Raw genomic sequence first — 13,332 nt, 5'->3', positions numbered from 1 at the left:
CCAATTAACCTTCAAACCTGTACGTCTTTGGAGTGCGGGAGGAAACCGAAGTTCTAGGACAGGGATCTCCAAAGTATGGCCCGCGGGCCGCATCCTGCCCGACAGGAGATTTTATCCGGACCGCGCCAAGCTCTTAGACGGCGGGGACTGGAGGCAGAAGTTGCCGTCGTAGGATCGGCGGAGAGCGGATCACCACCGACCCACAACCGGGGCAAGGCGAGAGATGGCAGCGCCCCCTCACAAACAACAAGCCCAAGGAAACTTCCCTCCTCGCCACCGCCACCACCACCGCTCACCCCGGGGATGGGGGGCTTCTGAACAACACACTTGTGTTTGTTCGTATTTCACTGCGTTAGAGGGAGATGGGACCGGGGTCGGGGAAGAGAGTGGAAGAGTGGCGCAGATCTCGCTGGCTCTGGGAGAGAGGGAGAGGGGAGGGGAGAGAGGGGAGGGGAGAGAGGGGGGGGAGAGAGGGGGGGAGAGAGGGGGGGAGAGAGAGGGGGGGAGAGAGAGGGGGGAGAGAGGGGGGGGAGAGACGGGGGGAGAGAGAGGGGGGAGAGAGGGGGGGGAGAGGGGGAGGGAGAGAGGGGCGGGAGAGAGGGTAGGGAGAGAGGGGAGGGAGCGAGGGGAGGGAGAGGGGAGGGAGCAGCCCCCGCAAGTCTAATCCTCTCATGATTTTGTACACCTCTGTAAGATCCTCACCCTCCTGCACTCCATGGAATAGAGACCCAGCCTACTCAACCTCTCCCTGTAGCTCACACCCTCTAGTCCTGGCAACATCCTCGTAAATCATTTCTGAACCCTTTCAAGCTTGACAATATCTTTCCTATAACATGGTGCCCAGAACTGAACACAATATTCTCAATGCGGTCTCACCAACGTCTTATACAACTGCAACATGACTGGTGGTCTCGGACATTTTCACCCTGGTGGTCTCGGACATTTTCACCCTACTAAGTGCTGCAACCTTTAAAGCCAAGCACATTCTTCACTTCCCGGTCTACCTGTATCGCCACTCGTGGGTAATTATTTAATTGCGCCTCTCAGTCTTTCTGTTCTACAGCACATCCCCAGACGTTAAATAGGATTGTTTCCCTTGCTACTAATTAATTGCTGCTGGTTCTGTTCGTCCACTTAGTTTTCCACCTCTTCGTCCACATAAGAGAAGGTCTGTGTTTGGTGATATTGGCTGTCAGAGGTTATGGAGAGAAGGCAGGAGAATGGGGTTGAGAAGATAGATCGGCCATGATTGAATGGCAGAGTAGACTTGATGGGCCGAATGGCCTAATTCTGCTCCTATCACTAATGAACTTATATGTGTAACATAAGAAAATAACTGCAGATGCAGACCCTTCTCAGTCTGAAGAAGGGTCTCGACCCGAAACGTCGCCCATTCCTTCTCTCCTGAGATGCTGCCTGACCTGCTGAGTTACTCCAGCATTTTGTGAATATATGTGTACCATGGTCATAGGTTGAGGGGTTCGCCTGATAGAAGTTTATAGAATTATGATAGGGCAGGTAGAGGGTGAAAATGTTCAAGACAATTGAGGGCAGCACGGTGGTACAGCGGTAGAGTTGGTGCCTTGCAGCGGCAGGGACCCGGGTTCGACCCTGACTACGGGTGCTGTCTGTACGGAGTTTGTACGTTCTCCCCGTGACCTGCGTGGGTTTTCTCCGGGTGTTCCGGCCTGTGTCTCTAAACCAAACCAAGCAGACTATTTCACACCTCCACTTTGAGAAGTGTGTGTTACTTTAATAATTGCAACGTCCGCCCAGATTTAAATTGCCATCGAGGGGATCAGTCGATGGGAAGAAAACAAACAGGGTGTGCGGCCTGATCTTATGATTGGCGTGCAGCGTAGGTTCACTAGGTTAATTCCTGGAATGGTGGGACTGTCATATGTTGAAAGACTGGAGCGACTAGGCTTGTATACACTGGAATTTAGAAGGATGAGAGGGGATCTTATCGAAATGTATAAGATTATTAAGGGGTTGGACACGTTCGAGGCAGGAAACATGTTCCCAATGTTGGGGGAGTCCAGAACAAGGGGCCACAGTTTAAGAATAAGGGGTAGGCCATTTAGAACTGAGATGAGGAAAAACCTTTTCAGTCAAAGAGTTGTGAATCTGTGGAATTCGCTGCCTCAGAAGGCAGTGGAGGCCAATTCTCTGAATGCATTCAAGAGAGAGCTGGATAGAGCTCTTAAGGATAGCGGAGTCAGGGGGTATGGGGAGAAGGCAGGAACGGGGTACTGATTGAGAATGATCAGCCATGATCACATTGAATGGCGGTGCTGGCTCGAAGGGCCGAATGGCCTCCTCCTGCACCTATTGTCTAGTAGATTTGGTGATTAAAAATGACGCAAAGACTAGTTGAAGGAAACTTTGAGGTGTCATGTTATGGAGCTGCTTAACATTTTATACTGAGAAAGGAGATATTATCATCTTCATTGAAATCTGTACTTTCCCTGTCATTTGTGTTCCAAGTTGAAGCATCGAATAATAAAAACTCTCATCCGAGCGGCATTTACAAATTTACTATCAATACCTCAAAAAAAAAGCACCCTTTATGGTGTTCATGGTGAAGGCACAAGTGGCCTTAAACATACCATGGGCCCCACACAATTCTAAACCACCTTCAGCCCAAGATACGATCAGAGGCTGTGATCAATTCTGTGAATGTGACACCAGCGTTTCTGGTTGCTACAGATACCACTTGACAACTGCAAAGAATTAAAAAGCAAACGTCTGGTCTCAAAGACCCGGTCTCAAGAAACAAGAGTCAGCAAATTCACAACTTCCACACTTTTCAGCAGCGATGGAACTTACTGCAAATCACTGGTACAAACTGTGGGGCGGCACGGAGGCGCAGCTGGTAGAGCCAGAGAACCGGGTTCGATACTGACCTCGGGTGCTGTCTGTGTGGAGTTTGCACGTTCTCCTTGTGATTGTGCAGGTCTACTCCGGCAGGCACGGGTTACTGATTGTGAATGATCAGCCACGATCACAATGAATGGCGGTGCTGGCTCGAAGAGCTAGATAGAGCTCTTAAGGATAGCGGAGTCAGGGGGTATGGGGAGAAGGCAGGAACGGGGTACTGATTGAGAATGATCAGCCATGATCACAATGAATGGCGGTGCTGGCTCGAAGGGCCGAATGGCCTCCTCCTGCACCTATTGTCTATTGTCTATTGAAGGGCAGAATGGCCTCCTCCTGCACCTGTTTTCTATGTTTCTATGTTTCCGTTTCCTTGCACATCCCAAAGACGTGCGGGTTTGTAGGTATATTGACCTCCGTAGGGAGTGGATGTGAAATTGGATAACATTCGAACTAGGGTGAACGTGAGATCGATGGTGGGCGTGGACCCGGTGGGCTGCAGGGCCAGTTCCCATGATGTGTTTCGAATGCTAAAAAACTTCCTATGTTAGAAACATAGAAACATAGAAAATAGGTGCAGGAAGAGGCCATTTGGCCCATCGAGCCAGCACCGCCATTCATTGTGATCATGGCTGATCATCCACAATCAGTAACCCGTGCCTGCCTTCTCCCCATACCCCTTGATTCCGCTAGCCCCTGGAGCTCTATCTAACTCTCCTTTAAATCCATCCAGTGAATTGGCCTCCACTGCCCTCTGTGGCAGAGAATTCCACAAATTCACAACCCTCTGGGTGAAAGAAGTTTCTTCTGACCTCAGTTATAAAGTAGAGCTTGCCGAATAGATGACAATGTGAAGGGGCAAGCTTTCAGTTCTGGGTACGACTGATAAGTCACCTGGAAGTGGTTTTAAAAACAGGCCCTCCTCAGCATCCCATGGGGCTCCGGTCCGAGAAACCCAACGCAAACCGAAAGTATCGTGAGTCGAAATGCATCGTAATGCGCGCGATCTCGCGGCCGGTGGCTCGCTACAGGTCGCTGCCGTTAGCACCATCGCCAAGTCGAAGCATCGTGAGCCGGGGGGGGGACCTGTACATGACCTGAAAACCAAGCACAGAGAAATGTCATTGTCATTAATGTCATCGAGTTACACAGCGTACAGCGAGGAAACAGGCCCTTCGGCCCAACTTGCCCACGCCAACCAACATGTCCCATCCACACTAGTCCCACCTGCCTGTGTTTTGGCCCTTATCTCTCTAAACCTGTCCTATCCTTGTACCATAGAGTCAGAGAAAACAGGTGCAGGAGGAGGCCATTCAGCCCTTCGAGCCAGCACCGCCATTCATTATGATCATGGCTGATTATCCACAATCAGTAACCCGTGCCTGCCTTCTCCCCATACCCCTTGATTCCGCTAGCCCCTAGAGCTCTATCTAACTCTCTCTTAAATCCATCCAGTGCCCCTAGAGCTCTATCTAACTCTCTCTTAAATTCATCCAGTGCCCCTAGAGCTCTATCTAACTCTCTCTTAAATCCATCCAGTGATTTGGCCTCCACTGCCCTCTGTGGCAGAGAATTCCTCAAATTCACAACTCTCTGGGTGAAAAACGTTGCTTCTCACCTCAGTTTTAAATGGCCTCCCCTTTATTCTAAGACTGTGGCCCCTGGTTCTGGACTCCCCCAACATCGGGAACATTTTTCCTGCATCTAGCTTGTGCAGTCCTTTTATAATTTTATGTTTCTATAAGATTCCCTCTCATCCTTCTAAACTCCAGTGAATACAAGCCTAGTCTTTTCAATCTTTCCTCATATGTCAGTCCCGCCATCCCAGGGATCAATCTCGTGAACCTACGCTGCACTGCCTCAATTACATGGATGTCCTTCCTCAAATTGGGAGACCAAAACTGTACATAATTGATGGGCCAAAAGGCCTAATTCTCTCCCTCTAACCTTAAACCTATGTCCTCTGGTTCTCTCTAGGCTTGTATACATTGGAATTTAGAAGGATGAGAGGGGATCTTATCGAAACGTATAAGATTATTAAGGGGTTGGACACGTTAGAGGCAGGAAACATGTTCCCAATGTTGGGGGAGTCCAGAACCAGGGGCCACAGTTTAAGAATAAGGGGTAGGCCATTTAGAACGGAGATGTGGAAAAACTTTTTCAGTCAGAGAGTTGTGAATCTGTGGAATTCTCTGCCTCAGAAGGCAGTGGAGGCCAATTCTCTGAATGCATTCAAGGGAGAGCTGGATAGAGCTCTTAAGGATAGCGGAGTCAGGGGGTACGGGGAGAAGGCAGGAATGGGGTACTGATTGAGAATGATCAGCCATGATCACATTGAATGGTGGTGCTTGCTCATAGGGCCGAATGGCCTCCTCCTGCACCTATTGGCTATTGTCCATTCATCTACTCTCACCATAAGACTGTGCGTTTACCCAATCTATTCCTCTCATGATTTTCTACACCTCTATAAGTTCTGCCCTCATCCTCCTGTACTCCAAGGAATAAGAGTCCCCTCCTCCACAACCTCTCCCGACAGCTCAGACCATCGAGTCCTGGCAACATCCTGGTAAAGCTTCTCTGCGCCCTTTCCAGCTTGCTTTTGTACAAGGAGGGCCTCATCTATTGCATCCGCTGCTCTAGATGTCAACTTATTTACATCGGCGAAACCAAGCGCAGGCTCGGCGATCGCTTCGCTGGACACCTGCGCTCGTTCCGCATTAACGCAACTGATCTCCCGGTGGCCGGGCACTTTAACTCCCCCTCCCATTCCCAGTCTGACCTTTCTGTCATGGGCCTCCTCCAGTGCCATAGTGAGGCCCACCGGAAATTGGAGGAACAGCACCTCATATTTCGCCTGGGCAGTTTGCAGCCCGGTGGTATGAACGTCGACTTCTCCAACTTTAGATAGTTCCTCTGTCCCTCTCTTCCCCTCTTCCTTCCCAGATCTCCCTCTATCTTCCTGTCTCCACCTATATCCTTCCTTTGTCGTCGTCCCCCTGACATCAGTCTGAAGAAGGGTCTCGACCCGAAACGTCACCCATTCCTTCTCTCCCGAGATGCTGCCTGACCCGCTGAGTTACTCCAGCATTTTGTGAATAAATTGCTTTTGTACAAATTCATTCACATGGATAGAATAAGCTATCTGGAATAGATGAAAGTCATAGAACCACAGTGGCAAGGCAATGTGATCCCTTGAGGGCACAAGAACTGCAGATGCTAGTCCTGAGTGGAACACAAAGTACTGCAGATGACACAAAGCTGGGTGGGAGTGTGAACTGCGAGGAGGATGCTATGAGGATGCAGGGTGACCTGGACAGGATGTGTGAGTGGGCAGATGCAGTTTAATGTGGATAAGTGTCAGGTTATCCACTTTGGTGGTAAGAACAGGAAGGCAGATTATTATCTGAGTGGTGTCAAGTTAGGAAAAGGGAACGTACAACGAGATCTGGGTGTCCTAATGCATCAGTCACTGAAAGGAAGCATGCAGGTACAGCAGGCAGTGAAGAAAGCCAATGGAATGTTGGCCTTCATAACAAGGGGAGTTGAGTATAGGAGCAAAGAGGTCCTTCTGCAGTTGTACAGGGCCCTAGTGAGACCGCACCTGGAGTACTGTGTACAGTTTTGGTCTCCAAATTTGAGGAAGGATATTCTTGCTATTGAGGGCGTGCAGCGTAGGTTCACTAGGTTAATTCCCGGAATGGCGGGACTGTCGTATGGTGAAAGATTGGAGCAACTGAGCTTGTATACTCTGCAATTTAGAAGGATGAGAGGGAATCTTATTGAAACATAAAAGATTATTAAGGGGTTGGACACGTTAGAGGCAGGAAACATGTTCCCAATGTTGGGGGAGTGCAGAGCCAGGGGCCACAGTTTAAGAATAAGGGGTAGGCCATTTAGAACGGAGATGAGGAAAAACTTTTTCATTCAGAGTTGTGAAGCTGTGGAATTCTCTGCCTCAGAAGGCAGTGGAGGCCAATTCCCTGAATGCTTTCAAGAGAGAGCTAGATAGAGCTCTTAATGATAGCAGAGTCAAGGGATATGGGGAGAAGGCAGGAACGGGGTACTGATTGTGGATGATCAGCCATGATCATGGTGAATGGCGGTGCTGGCTCGAAGGGCCGAATGGCCTCCTCCTGCACCTATTGTCTATAATTCAGTAGGTCAAGCTTCCTTTTCTGCCAGAACCACCCAGCTTTATCCACATAGAGGGTGGTGGGTATATGGAACGAGCTGCCAGAGGAGGTAGTTGAGGCAGGTAGAAGAGATAGACACAGAATGCTAGAGTAACTCAGCGGGACAGGCAGCATCTCTGGAAAGAAGGAATGGGTGACTTTTAGGGTCGAAATCCTTTCTCCAGTCTCGACCCGAAACGTCACCCATTCCTTCTATCCATAGATGCTGCCTGTCCCGTTGAGATACTCCAGCATTTTGTGTCCATCTTCGGTTTAAACCAGCATCTGCAGTTCCTTCCTACAACATTTAAGACATTTGGACAGGTATATAGATAGGAAAGGGTTTGAAGGATATGGGGCAAACATGGGCAAGTGGGACTAGCGTAGATGGGTTTGAAAGAACCCATCTACGCTAGTATGAAGAAGGGTCTCGACCCAAAACGTCACCCATTCCTTCTCTCCCGAGATGCTGCCTGACCTGCTGAGTTACTCCAGCATTTTGTGAATAAATGGGTTTAAAAGAGTTGGGCTGAAGGGCATGTTTCCGTGCTCCGTGGCTCCACGACCCATTTGAAAGCAATAATTAATCTGCCTTCTCTACCACTCCTGAAATGCATTCCAGATCTCAATTACTTGCTGGATAATATATATATATTTATGTTTATAGATACAGCATGGAACAACAGCGAATGCTGCGCCGGAGACCCGGGTTCGATCCCGACTACGGGTGCTGTCTGTACGGAGTTTGTACGTTCTCCCTGTGACCTGCCTGGGTTTTCTCCGAGATCTTCGGTTTCCTCCCACACTCCAAAGACGTACAGGCTTGTAGGTTAATTGGCTTGGTAAATGGTTTTTTTTTAAATTGTCCCTAGTGGGTATAGGATAGTGTTAATGTGCGTGGATCGCTGGTCGGCGCGGACCCGGTGGGCCGAAAGGGCCTGTTTCCACACTGTATCTCTAAACTACACTAAACTAAACATGGGCCCCACACAGTTCTAAACCACCTTCAGCCCAAGATACGATCAGAAGCTGTGATCAATTCTGTGAATTTGACACCAGTGTTTCTGGTTGCTACAGATACTACTTGACAGATACTACTTAAAAAGCAAATGTTTTACCTTTCATCAGACCCGGTCTCAAGAAACAAGAATCAGCAAATTCACAACTTCCACACTTTTCAGCAGCGATGGAACTTACTGCAAATCACTGGTATAAACTTTGGGGCGGCACGGAGGCGCAGCTGGTAGAGCCAGAGTACGGGGTTCGATACTGACCTCGGGTGCTGTCTGTGTGGAGTTTGCACGTTCTCCCTGTGATTGTGCAGGTCTACTCCGGTTCCTCCTGTTTACTCGCTCATCCCAAAGACGTATCTCTGCACCTGCAAATTTTTGCTATTGAGGGCGTGCAGCGTAGGTTCACTAGGTTAATTCCCGGAATGGCGGGACTGTCGTATGTTGAAAGGCTGGAGCGACTAGGCTTGTATATACTGGAATTTAGAAGGATGAGGGGGGATCTTATTGAAACATATAAGATTATTAAGGGGTTGGACACGTTAGAGGCAGGAAACATGTTCCCAATGTTGGAGGAGTCCAGAACCAGGGGCCACAGTTCAAGAATAAGGGGTAGGCCATTTAGAACGGAGATGAGGACAAACTTTTTCAGTCAGAGAGTTGTGAATCTGTGGAATTCTCTGCCTCAGAAGGCAGTGGAGGCCAATTCTCTGGATGCATTCAAGAGAGAGCTGGATAGAGCTCTTAAGGATAGCAGAGTCAGGGGGTATGGGGAGAAGGCAGGAATGGGGTACTGATTGAGAATGATCAGCCATGATCACATTGAATGGTGGTGCTGGCTCGAAGGGCCGAATGGCCTCCTCCTGCACCTATTGTCTATTGTCTAAAGGGTTTGTAGGTAAATTGACCTCTTTAAATCATCCTCTAGTGTGGGGAGTGGATGTGAAGTGGGATAACATAGAACTGGGGTGAACGGGCGATCGACCCAGTGGGCCAAAGAGTCAGTTCCTATGTTGTGATATTTTTGTTTATGTTTATAGATACAGCATGGAACAACAATGGGTCCCACGCAGTTTCATACCACCTTCAGTCCAATTTACGATCTGATGGAACCAAGGTATATGGGGAGAAAGCAGGAACGGGGTACTGATTGTGGATGATCAGCCATGATCGTACGGAATGGCGGTCGGTGCTGGCTCGAAGGGCCTACCCCTGCACCTATTTTCTATGTTGCTATGGAAACGGGGCCTTCGGCCCGCCAAGAACGTACCAACCACCGATCACCCGTTCACAAATAGGCCTCCTATATTCCACGTCCCCATCCACTCACGACACACTCGGGGCAATTGACAGCGGCTGATTAACCCACAGGTCTTTGGAACCTGGGAGCAACCAGTGTTGGCACAGGGAGAGCATGAAAACTTCACACTGCCAGCACCCCAGGTTAAACCTTGGACTCTGGCGCTGTGATGTAGCAACTCCAACAGGTCTGCCACTGTGCTGCCCTGTATCTTATGATTATTTGGCCACTTTATTTCATCTGATGGACCCTACCTCCACAGTCCCCAATCCTTCAGTGAATCTCTCTCCAAAGTCTCTCTCTCTCCTTCCTAAAATGCGGAGCAAATAAACGGGCACACTGCCCCAGTTGTGTCCAAACCAGAGAAAGGAGTCAGAGGGCGAGATTGGCAATGGTTTAACCCAAAATGAGGTGGCTCCTCAGAGTCCTGTCATGGAAAGAGATGACCAGTTAGTCAAGAGGAAAAGATTCAAGGATCAGGATGCTTGAATACCCCCTCATAAAAAAAGCAGACTACTGGGAATGTACTGAAAGTTAGCATGCAGGTACAGCAGGCAGTGAAGAAAGCTAATGGCATGTTGGCCTTCAAGACAAGCCGAGTTGAGTATAGGAGCAAAGAGGTCCTTCTGCAGTTGTACAGGGCCCTGGTGAGACCGCACCTGTAGTACTGTGTGCAGTTTTGGTCTCCAAATTTGAGGAAGGATATTCTTGCTATTGAACAGCGTAGGTTCACTCGGTTAATTCCCGGAATGGCGGGACTGTCGTATGTTGAAAGACTGGAGCGACTAGGTTTGTATACACTGGAATTTAGAAGGATGAGAGGGGATCTTATTGAAGCATTAAAGATTATTAAGGGTTTGGACACGCTAGAGGCAGGAAACATGTTCCCAATGTTGGGGCAGTCCAGAACCAGGGGCCACAGTTTAAGAATAAGGGGTAGGCCATTTAGAACGGAGATGAGGAAAAATCTGTGGAATTCTCTGTCTCAGAAGGCAGTGGAGACCAATTCTCTGGATGCTTTCAATAGACAATAGGTGCAGGAGGAGGCCATTCGAGCCAGCACTGCCATTCAATGTGATCATGGCTGATCATTCTCAATCAGTACCCCGTTCCTCCCTTCTCCCCATACCCCCTGACTCCGCTATCCTTAAGAGCTCTATCTAGAGCAAGGAGTCAGAGGCGTAGTCGGCAGGATCTCGACGGAACCATCACCAAAGACTGAGTAAGTGGCTGTGGTTTGACCGGGACCTTGAGGGGAGTAAAGTGCACTATCGGATCCGTTGAGTCTGAACTTCCGGGTAGAGTTCCCGGGAACACCGTGGTCCCTCGTCTGAGGTCGATCTGGTTCCCTCCGAGATTTATATAGAAGACAACTTACGGTAAGACAGATTACTATATTAATTGGATTGTTGATTTCATGTAAATTGAGTACAGCAGACTACGGGTCTGGCATGTTAAGAAGAATAGTACAGCAGACTACAGGTCTGGGTCACCATTGAGTACAGCAGACTACGGGTCTGGTACGTTAAGAACAAGAGTTATTAAATTGGATACGACAGACTACCTAACTGGCTTTGGGAAAGGCTCCACGAAGGCCAGAGTCTGTCACTACTGTGTATATAAACATAGCACAAAAAGTAAGGAAATTTGTGTTTGGTAGATTATTTCTTTGTTGTAACAATGCTTCTTGGCAATAAATCTTATACCGTTGGAAAGCCTGTTTATTTCCCTTTTAAATGGTGCCACATTTGTAAGGAACATGCATTTGTGGGATGAGCAGCAGAGCTGAGTATATGGGTTGCGCCCATGAAAAATTTGCCAAATCTTCTCTGCCAATGCCAAACAGCTTATTCTGCTGTTGCTATTGACTCTTGTTTTGAGCTTCTGGTACCCCCAGGTGCTGACAAGAATGGGATGCCATCCCACAACAGTGTGTGACCAGGCTGGTGACCAGCATGAGGAGGAGGTGCCAGGCTGTTGTGGCTGTGTATGGTTCTTCCACACGCTACTGTGGCTCCTGTTTATTAAATGAATAAATTGTTAAATTGCCAATATGTCTTGTTTCTTCAGACTTCAATCATCCAATCCACCAAACGACACCGAACAAGAGTCAACGGCAGAATAAGCTGTTTGGCATTGGCAGAGAAGATTTGGCAAATTTTTCATGGGCGCAACCCACATACTCAGCTCTGCTGCTCATCCCACAAATGCATGTTCCTTACAAATGTGGCACCATTTAAAAGGGAAATAAACAAGCTTTCCAACGGTATAAGATTTATTGCCAAGAAGCATTGTTACAACAAAGAAATAATCTACCAAACACAAATTTCCTTACTTTTTGTGCTATGTTTATTCGGAGGGCTAACGATGGGGCAAGCCCTGGATAAAAGTGATGGTGGTGCACCAGTGCAACATATGTGTTATATAGATCCGGGTAAACGGAGAGATTATAGACAATTGTCGGCATCATTGACAAAGAGGCTGGGAAACGAAGCCTGGCCCATTGGGGGAAACGTGGAATGTAGAAACAATTAAAGAGGCAGAGCAATTGATAGGGGAAAGAGAAGCGGCAAAGAAATGGAAAAAGAGAATTAAGGAACAAAAGAGGTGGGATGAATCACGCCATAAAAGTTGGATAGCTAATGCAAGTCGCAGAGGGATAGAGGTACGTGCAGATAGGGGGGGGGGGGGGGGGGGGGGTGCTAAAGGGATGGGAAATGTTACAGGTAGAATGTGATTGGCTAGATGAACAAAAGAAACAATTAGCTAGGGAAAAACCTTTTAATAGCGGGCCGGCCAACAAACAATTGATTATGCAGAAACGGAAGTCAACGAGACCCCTGGGACTCCTTGTCTGGCATGGCGACCCTGTTTATAGAGGACGGGGATGAAGAACAAACCCGGGTATGGTGTAGACCCCCTACATCACTGCCCGTACTGCAGCCTGCACCTCTAATTCTGTTGTGCCAACTGAACCGAGACTCCTTGTAAACAGAACGGCCTTGCCAGACATGGGGGAAGTTAAGTTAATGCAGGGGTACGCCTCTGCCACGCAGTGCCATCTATGGATACGAGAGGGCTGTGCCATTGACTCCCTGACAGGGCTCTGGCTCACCCGTCCTGTGTACCTGATGTGTTTTTGCCTGTTCTCTTAACTTATATACACTCCCTTACTCACGCAGGTAAGGAGGGAATGGTAAGGATGGCAAAGGAAACTTGGTGGCACCCCAAAATTCGCCAAGAGGCCTTAAAACAAGCCTCAGAATGTGCAATTTGCAAAAGAAATAACTCCAAGGCGGTAAAATGCCCAAAAGGGGTTACACCAATGTCACGCCAACCCTTTGAGTGTATACAGGTTGATTTTATTGAGTTACCACGAGCACAGTGTTATAAATATTGTTTAGTAGTTATAGATTTGTTCAGTCGGTGGATTTGAAGCCTTGCCAACTACTAATGCCACGGCTGAAACCACGGTAACGCTTTTGTTGAAAGAAATTGTACCTCGCTTTGGATTGCCCACTGTTATCATATCATATCATATATATACAGCCGGAAACAGGCCTTTTCAGCCCTCCAAGTCCCGTGCCGCCCAGCGATCCCCGTACATTAACAATATCCTACACCCACTAGGGACAATTTTTTACATTTACTCAGCCAATTAACCTACATACCTGTACGTCTTTGGAGTGTGGGAGGAAACCGAAGATCTCGGAGAAAACCCACGCAGGTCACGGGGAGAACGTACAAACTCCTTACAGTGCAGCACCCGTAGTCAGGATCGAACCTGAGTCTCCGGCGCTGCATTCGCTGTAAAGCAGCAACTCTACCGCTGCGCCACCGTGCCGCCCTATTAGTTCGGACAATGGGCCCCATTTTATTGCTAAAATTAACAAAGAATTGTGCCGACATTTTAACATTAGGCAACAATTCCGCTGTGTCCACCATCCGCAGGCTGCGGGAGTGGTTGAAAGAG

The sequence above is a fragment of the Rhinoraja longicauda genome, chromosome 3 (assembly GCF_053455715.1).
Source record: "Rhinoraja longicauda isolate Sanriku21f chromosome 3, sRhiLon1.1, whole genome shotgun sequence".
Taxonomy (NCBI): Eukaryota; Metazoa; Chordata; class Chondrichthyes; order Rajiformes; family Arhynchobatidae; genus Rhinoraja; species Rhinoraja longicauda.
Note: the sequence above shows the minus strand (reverse complement) of the source record.